Genomic DNA, 9,103 nt, shown 5'->3' with positions numbered 1-9,103 from the left:
ATTAGAGAAAAGACCAATGGAGCTGAGGGGTTTGTAGCCCCTTAGGACGAACAACAACATGAACTAAGACTGTTTTCATTGTGTTCCATAATATAGGTTATGTTGTGGCTTCATTTTCATTAAACTCCAAAAATTATTTAATTTCTTTCTTTGTTTCTTCCTTGACCAAGTTTCATTGAATAGAGTGTTGTTCAGCTTCCACATCTATGTGGGCATTCTATTGTTTATGTTGTTATTGAGGAGCAGCCTTAGTCCATGGTGATCTGTTAGGATGCATGACATAATTTCAATATTCTTGTAACTGTTGAGGCCTGTTTTGTGTCTGATTATATGGAGTTTGGAGAAGGTACCATGAGGTGCTGAGAAGATGGTATATCCTTTTGTTTTAGAATAAAATGTTCCATAGATGTTGTTAAAACCATTTGTTTCATAACTTCTGTTAGTTTCTCTGTGTCTCTGTTTAGTTTCTGTTTCCATGATCTGTCCTTTGATGAGAGTGTGGTATTGAAGTCTCCACTTACAATTGTGTGTGGTGCAATGTGGGCTTTGAGCTTTATTAAAGTTTCTTTTATGAATGTGGGTGCCCTTGCATTTGGAGCATAGATGTTCAGAATTGAGAGTTCTTCATGGTAGATTTTTTTTGATGAGTATGAAGTGTCCATCCTTATCTTTTTTGATAACTTTATTCTGAAAGTAGATTTTATTCAATATTATAATTGCTACTCCAGCTTGTTTCTTGGGACTATTTGCTTAGAAAATTGTTTTCCAGACTTTTACTCTGAGGTAGCATCTGTCTTTGTCACTGAGGTGGGTTTCCTGTATGAAGCAAAATGTTGTGGTCTTGTTATGTATCTAGTCTATTAGTCTATGTCTTTTTATTGGAGAGTGATGTCCATTGATATTAAGAGATATTAAGGAAAAAGATTGTTGATTCCTGTTATTTTTGTTGTTAGAGGTAGGATTTTTTTGTGGCTGTCTTCTTTTTGGTTTGTTAAAAGAAAAAAATTATTATTATTATTTTTTGCTTTTTCTAGGGTGCAGTTTCCTTCAGTGTGTTGGAGTTTTCCATTTATTATCCTTTGAAGGGCTAGATTTATGGAAAGATATTGTGTAAATTTGTTTTTGCCATGGAATATCTTGATTTTGCCATCTTTTGTTATTGAGAGTTTTGCTGGGTATAGTAGCATGGGCTGGCATTTGTGTTCTCTTAGGGTCTATATGACATCTGCCCAAGATCTTCTGGCTTTCATAGTCTCTCGGAGAAGTTTGTTGTAGTTCTAATAGGTCTGCCTTTATATGTTACTTGACCTTTTCCCCCTCACTGCTTTTAAAATTCTTTCTTTGTTTTGTGCATTTGGTGTTTTGATTATTATGTGATGGGAGGAATTTTTTCAATCTATTTGGTATTTTGTAGGCTTCTTGTACATTCATGGGCATCTCTTTCTTTAGGTTAGGGAAGTTTTCCTCTATAATTTTGTTGAAGATATTTACTGGCCCTTTAAGTTGGAAGTTTTCGCCCTCTTCTGTACTTATTATTCTTAGGTTTGGTCTTTTCATTGTGTCCTGGATTTCCTGGATGTTTTGGGTTAGGACCTTTTTGCATTTTGCATTTTCTTTGACTGTTGTGTTAATGTTTTTTTTATGGTATCTTCTGTGCCTGATATTCTCTCTTTTATTTCTTGTATTTTGTTAGTGATGCTTGCATCTATGGCTCGAGACTTCTTTCCTAGGTTTTCTATCTCTAGAGTTGTCTCCTTTTGTGACTTCTTTATTGTTTGTACTTCCACTTTTAGATCCTGCATGGTTTTCTTCAATTCCTTCACCTGTTTGGTTGTGTTTTTCCTATAATTCTTTAAGAGATTTTTGTGTTTCCTCTTTGATGGCTTCTACCTGTTTACCTGTGTTCTCCTGAGTTCATTAAGGGATTTTTGTGCTTCCTCTTTAATGGCTTCTACCTTTTTACCTGTGTTCTCCTGTATTTCTTTAAGGGAGTTATTTTTGTCCTCCTTAAAGTCCTCTATCAGCATCATATTTGATTTTAAATCTAAATCTTGCTTTTCCAGTGTATTGGTGTATCCAGGACTTGCTCTGGTGGGAGTACTGGGTTCTGATGATGCCAAGTAGTCTTGGTTTCTGTTGGTATGGTTCTTGCATTTGCCTTTCATCATCCGGTAATCTCTGGTATTAGATATTCTTGCTTCCTCTGGCTGGAGCTTGTTCCTCTTATGGGTCTGTAAGTCTGTGTTAGCGCCCCTAGGAGACCACCTCTTTCCTGGAAAGACCCATTCCCTGAGGGTGTGGAACAGCCCCACCTCCTGGGTGCAGATGGAGGCAGGAAGGACCCTGTCCCAGCTGTTCTGCCACTTCTGTGGCCTGTGAACTCGTGGCTGGCCCAGCCTTAGAAAGTCACTGGAGAAAAAAATTGTTATTTGAGTTTTTAGTATTTCTCCCAACAACTGAAACTGAGGAGTGCTTCAGTTACATGAAGAAGAATTATAGGTGCTTAAACCTCTAATTTGGCCATGAAGCTATATTACAACCTCAGTGGTGTTTAAGGTGGGAGTTTTAGAGCTATGTGCCCTAGGGCATGCAACACCAGAACAGGGAGGAAGCAGTACTTACTCTTGCTATTCTCATGATGAGATTTTCAGGGTTGGATATATCTTGACCTCACTCTTGCTCCAGGCCCATTCTTTTGTGTTGCACTTGCTCCACAGGCCTTTTTTTAAATCAAACTTCTTGGACCTTATAATTTTTTTTAACATCATAGGCTTTGTAACTTTGTGTTATTTCATGACTCTTAATAGCCTTTGTCCCTCCTAGAAAGAATGGTTCAATTTGGGGGAAATAACTACAAAACACAATCTCTCCTTCTAACTTTTACATTTTTTCTTTGACCCTTACACAGTGATTGTTGAGAGTCAGAGGGAGTAATATTGAAAGATGGCTTCTATAGCACAGCATCATTCACTTCTTCTCAGGAACTTGACCCATTATTAGTCTCTGCAGTATACTGCTCAAGCAAACAAACAAACAAAACAAAACAAACCATTTACAGTAGTAATCTTTGTTACTATACACAATTGTTTAAATTTCAATTTGTGAGTCATGTCATATCTATTTAAATAGACAATATGATTTCTGTCCCTACTTTTTTTCTGTGGCCCCTTCACCTATGGGTCCTTTCCTGATAATACAACTAAGATGTGATTTTTCACCAGTGGAATTAGCCTGAAATCCAATAAAAAAGCAGTTTGTTGCACCAATAAGAGTCATGCCACTACTGGACTAGTAGGTAAGTTTAACTGGTACATTAGGGAAAAAAAAGACCAAAAGAAAAAGACAGATGTGCAGGGGAGGTAAAAGAAAGAAGGGAAAATAGGTACAGTAAAAAGATGGGAGGTCTTTGGAGGAATAGGGGAGGGGTAGCATGATCAAAGTATGTCGTATGAAAAGTAATTACCAGTTTCAAGTCATCAACAACAAAAAACTTGTTAGGGCAAATTTATAATATCAAGCTTTGGTTTTACAATGACATTTCTTTGAAATATCTTGTCTTAACCATAGTTACCTCCATTAGTCTCTCCTGCATTTTCTCTTTTTAATTCCTTTCATATTATTTTTGTCAGATTGATACTATTTTTATTATATAATAAAATCTATTATTTTATTATTTTTTATTTACATTTGAAATATTGATCCCCCTTCCAGTCTCCCCTCCCAGAGTTTTTTTTACCCCATCCTGCCTCCCTTGGCTCTGAGAAGGTGCTCCCCACCCAACCCCTCACCCAGCCAACCACTCTGACCTCACCCACCCCTGCACACCTTTCCCTGGGGCATCATATTTTAAATGATACAACTTCTATTTTCACATACATATGTTTAAATCTTGTCACCTTTTCATTTTTAAGACAGACACCATAGCATACATGAATTGCTTCTGCAATAGCAAGCATTGTTGAATGTATGAACTGCAACGTATTTCTACAGAGCAGAGGGATGATAAATATATATGGGAGGAAATACAGGAAGGAATTGGTGTGAATATGATCAAAATATACTGTATGAAATTCTCAACTAATAAAAAATATTTTCAAAGTAAATTATTGCATATAACATAGCATATGAGCTGATATGAGCATAATTCTGGCATGACTACAATCTATTGGATAAAACTACCAAGAACTGTGGAGATTTGCATGATTGAATCAGGTACCTACTTTGTCCCTGACAATTAATAGACCCCTTAGATGACTGGTATCTATGACATAAACTACCAGTTTGTTAAAGATCTACTTTACAGCATTTTTATTTTGAATGCTGTCTTAGTTAGAGTTTTATTGCTGTGAAGAGACACCATAGCCAAAGTAACTATTATAAAGGAAATAGTTTCAGAGGTTTCACCCAACATCATCATGATGAGAAGCATGCCATTGTGCACACATAAACATGGTACTAGATAATGAGCTGAAATACAAAAGGAGAAATAAAAGGAGAAAATGCCTTCTATACTGGGCATAGGTTGAACATGTATGAGACCTCAAAACCTGCCCCTATGGTGACACACTTCCTCCAACAAGGTCATGCCTACTATAACAAGGCCATACCTCATAATTGTGTCAATCCCTATAGGCCAAACATTCAAACATGTGAGTCTATGGAGGTCATGTCTATTCATACTCCACATTTCACTATCTGGTCACCATAATCTTATATTCATAACATAATGTAAAAATGTTATTTAGTCCTACTTCAAAAGTCCCTATAGTCTGTATCCTAATCTCGGAAATGGCTTAAAAAATCAACAGTACAGACTCCAGGAGCAAGGGATATTATGGCAGCAAGCTACTTTACTAATTCTTGGGGAGCACCCTTTATACCCTCTACCCACATCCCATTGGTTCCAAGCATGTATGTCCTCTACATGACAATTCTTAATTAGCTGTCATTGTTGGTGTCACCAATCACTAGGCTCTCAGATAGCCTTTAGTTTGACCCATGGAAGTTGCCTCCATAGTTGAGCAATCCTGCAGTGGCCACTGCTCTGGCAATAGGGGCTTTCAGTTCCTTCTATAAACCAGAAAAACCTGAGAGTGAAAGAGATGGTCTTCCCCAGGAAAGAGCACAACCAATTTGTATTCTAATTCCAAATTGTCAGCCCTAAAAATATATATACCAGTAATTATATAGACTGAACAGGCAGTTTTTACAATTGAGCATATAGAAAACATTTTATATTATACATTTATATGTATATATGTTATCTATATATCATGTTAAGTATATATCAACAAGTAATGCAAATGAAGCAATGAATTTGGAAGTAATCATGGAAAAAGAAAGGGCCAGCAAGTAATGGTATATGGAAAAATTCAAAGGACAGGAGGGAAGGAGAAATCATGCAATTGTATTATAATATCAAAATAAAAGAAACAATTTTAAAAACACAGGTGATAGAAATAGAAGAAATGAGTTGATCAAAACACAGGTCTAGCATCTAGATACGCAAACAGGATGGAGGGAGCAGGATTCTCTTTAACAGGTAAGTCAGGCAACCCTGGTGAAAAGATCTGATGGTTCCACTAGAAAGACAAGACTATGGCCCTCAGAGATCTCAAATTCAGGTGATGGTTTTCGAAGACCATTTTCTCTGACAAATAGATTATCAGTAGAGATAGACCTCATTTACCATTTTACTCAGAAATCATGTCCAGGTATCATCTTTTTATACAACCTATTATGAAAACTGATGTGCTCTTGGGGCCCTGAGAGTATGGTACAACCCTAAGTCAGAGATTAATCTTCTGTAATGGTTTGTTTATGCTTGGCCTAGGAAGTGGCTATTAGAAGTTGTGGCCATGTTGGAGTAGGTGTGTCACAGTGGATGTAACATGCCTGGAAGTCAATATTCTGCTAGCAGTTTCAGATAAAGATGTAGAACACTCAGATCCTTCTGCACCATGCCTGCCTGGATGCTGCCATGTTCCTAACTTGAGGATAATGGACTGAACCTCTGAACCTGTAAGCTGGTCACAATTAAATTTTGTCATTTATAATACTTGCCTTGGTCATGGTGTCTGTTCACAGAAGTAAAACCCTAAGACAGAAGTTGGTACCAAGGATTGGGGCATTGCTGTGATAGGCCTGATCATGTTTGTGTTTAGAAGAACAGAGATTTTAGGACATTGGATTTGGAAAGCATTAGAATGCTTTAAATGGGGCTTAGTGGGCCATCCTAGTAGGAATGTGGAAGACTTTCCTTCTGAGAGCGATGTGAACTGTACAAATCTGGCCCAAGAAGTTTCAGAGGAGAATTCCAGTGGCTATTTTTGCCCTTGTCTAAAGAGTTTGCCTGAACACAAGATTCAACTTCATTTCACTTCATGGTATCCCTTTAATACTCAAACCATATATTTTATATTTTGCTTTCTCAGCTTGCAATGTTTGTTTAAAATGCTCTTCATGAAACTTAACCAGAATACAAAGTCTATTGGGTGTTTCTGATACTTCCTTTGTCAATGCAATTAACCTGAGTTTCTTCAACTTAGCCTCAGGCTGGATGCTGTCATGTTGCTAACTTGAGGATAATGGACTGTAAGCCAATCTCCAAACAAATGCTGTAATTTATGAGACTTGCCTTGGTCATAGTGTCTGTTCACATCAGTAAAACCCTAACTAACACATCTTCCATGGGCCCAAAATGATCAACAGCCCTAGAAGGTAGTCATGGAAAAAGGAAAAGGGAAAAGGAAAAAGGAGGGAGCAGATACTAAGATTAAAAGCTGAGGTTGCAGAATTCTTAGTTTAGACAGCAAATTACACAACCACATTTTTGAATCATGATTATTTAAGCCTAAATCCAGAAACTGTACCATCTTTTGGAGCCATTTATCTGTTACTCACTGGTGAAAATCCCAAGATCACTAAAGTGATACAGAAATTTTTAGCCCACTCTGAACTTTCCAGTGGGTGTGCTAATCCTTTATACCCACCAGATGTGTTGGATTCACTAATGAAAGACACACACACACACACACACACAAACACAAACACACATGAAGCCTCAGTATTAAACCAATGGAAAAAGACACATATTCAACAAATTATGCTGGCTCAAGTGACAGACAGCATGTAGAAGAATGAAAATTGATCCTTTCTCATCTCCATGTACAAAGTTCAAGTCCAAGTATATCAAGGACCTCCATATAAAACCAGATACACTGAATCTAATAAAAGAGAAAGTAGAAAAGAGCCTTGAACACATCAGCACAGGAGAAAATTTACTGAACAGAACACCAGTGGCTTAGGTTCTAAGATCAATTATAGTAAAATGGGATTTCATAAAATTGAAAAGCTCACTGTCAACAGGACAAAATGGCAACCCACAGATTGGAAAAAGATCTTTACTGATCCTACATCTGATAGAGGACTAATATCTAATATATACACAAAACTCAATAAGTTAGACTTCAGAGAATCAAATAACCCTATTAAAAATGGGATATAGAGATAACAAAGAATTCTCAACTGAGGAATATTGAATGGCCAAGAAGCACCTAAAGAAATGTTCAACATCCTCGTCATCAGGGAAATGCAAATCAAAACAACCCTGAGATTCTACCTTATACAAGTCAGAACGGCTAAGATCAAAAACACAGCTTACAGCAGATGCTGGCAAGGGTATGGAGAAAGAAGAACATTCATCCATTGTTGGTAGGTTTGCAAGCTAGTACAACCACTCTGGAAATAAGTCTGGTGGTTTCTCAGAACATTAGAAATAGATCTACCTGAGGGCCCAACTATACCACTCCTGGGCATTTACACAAAAGATGCTCCAACACATAACAAGGATACATGATCCACTATGTTCATAAGAGACTTACTTACAATAGACAGAGCTGGAAACAACCCAGATGTCCCTCAGAAAAGGAATGGATACAAAAAATGTAGCACATTTACACAATGGAGTGCTATTCAGCTTTTAAAAATAATGACTTCATGAAATTCAGGCAAATGGATGGAACTAGAAAATATCCTCATATAACACAGTCGCAAAAGAACACAAATTGTATATACTCACTGATAAGTGGATATTAGGAAAAAAGCTCAGAATACTCATGATACAACTCACAGACCATTTGAAGCTCAAGAAAAAGGAAGACCAAAGTGTGGAGGTTTCAGTCCTACTTAGAAGTGGGAACAAAATAATCACAGGAAGTAGAAGAAAGGAGAGACCTGGGAGGAAAAGAGAAGTAGAAGAGGAAAAGGGGGTCAGGATCAGGTATGGGAAAAGAGAGAGGAAAATTACAGAGGGTCAGGAAATTAAATGGAGGTATGTAGTAGTGGGGGGATGGGGAACTGAGGGTAGCCACTAGAAAGTCCCAGATGCCAGAGAAGCAAAAGGTTTCCAGGAACCAATGGGGATGACATTAGCTGAAATACCCAACAAAGAGAACAGAGATTCTGTAGAGACCAAATCCAGAGGTTATTCACAGCCCTGATTGAGGGATGGGGCCACCCACTCATCTCAAAAATATTAACCCAGAATTGCTCCTGTATAAAGGAAATGCAGGGACAAAGAATGGAGCAAAAAGTGAAGGAAAGGCCATCCAGAGACTGCCCCACCTAGGGATCCATCCCATCGGCAGACACCAAACCCAAACACTATTGCTGATGTCAAAGTACTTGTTGACAGGAACCTGTTACAGCTGTTGCCTGAGAGGCTCTGCAAGAGACTGACCAATACAGGTGCAGATGCTTGCAGCCAAACATTTGTTGGCCTGAGCATGAGGATCCCAATGTAGGAGTTAGGGGAAGCATTGAAGGAGCTGAAGAGGAATGCAACCCCATAGGAAGACCAAGAATATCAACCAACCAGAACACCCAGAGCTTTCAGGGTCTCAACCACTAACCAAAGAGTAGACATGGAGGGACCCATGGCTCCAGCTGCCTATGTAGCAGAGGATTTCCATATCGGGCATCAATGAGAGAGGAGGCCCTTTGTCTTGTGTAGGCTTGATGACCCAGAGTAGGAGTGTACTGGCTAGTTTTGTGTGTCAACTTGACACAGGCTGGAGTTATCACAGAAGGGACCTTCAGTTGG

The sequence above is a fragment of the Mastomys coucha genome, unplaced genomic scaffold (genome assembly GCF_008632895.1).
Source record: "Mastomys coucha isolate ucsf_1 unplaced genomic scaffold, UCSF_Mcou_1 pScaffold21, whole genome shotgun sequence".
Lineage (NCBI taxonomy): Eukaryota > Metazoa > Chordata > Mammalia > Rodentia > Muridae > Mastomys > Mastomys coucha.
Note: the sequence above shows the minus strand (reverse complement) of the source record.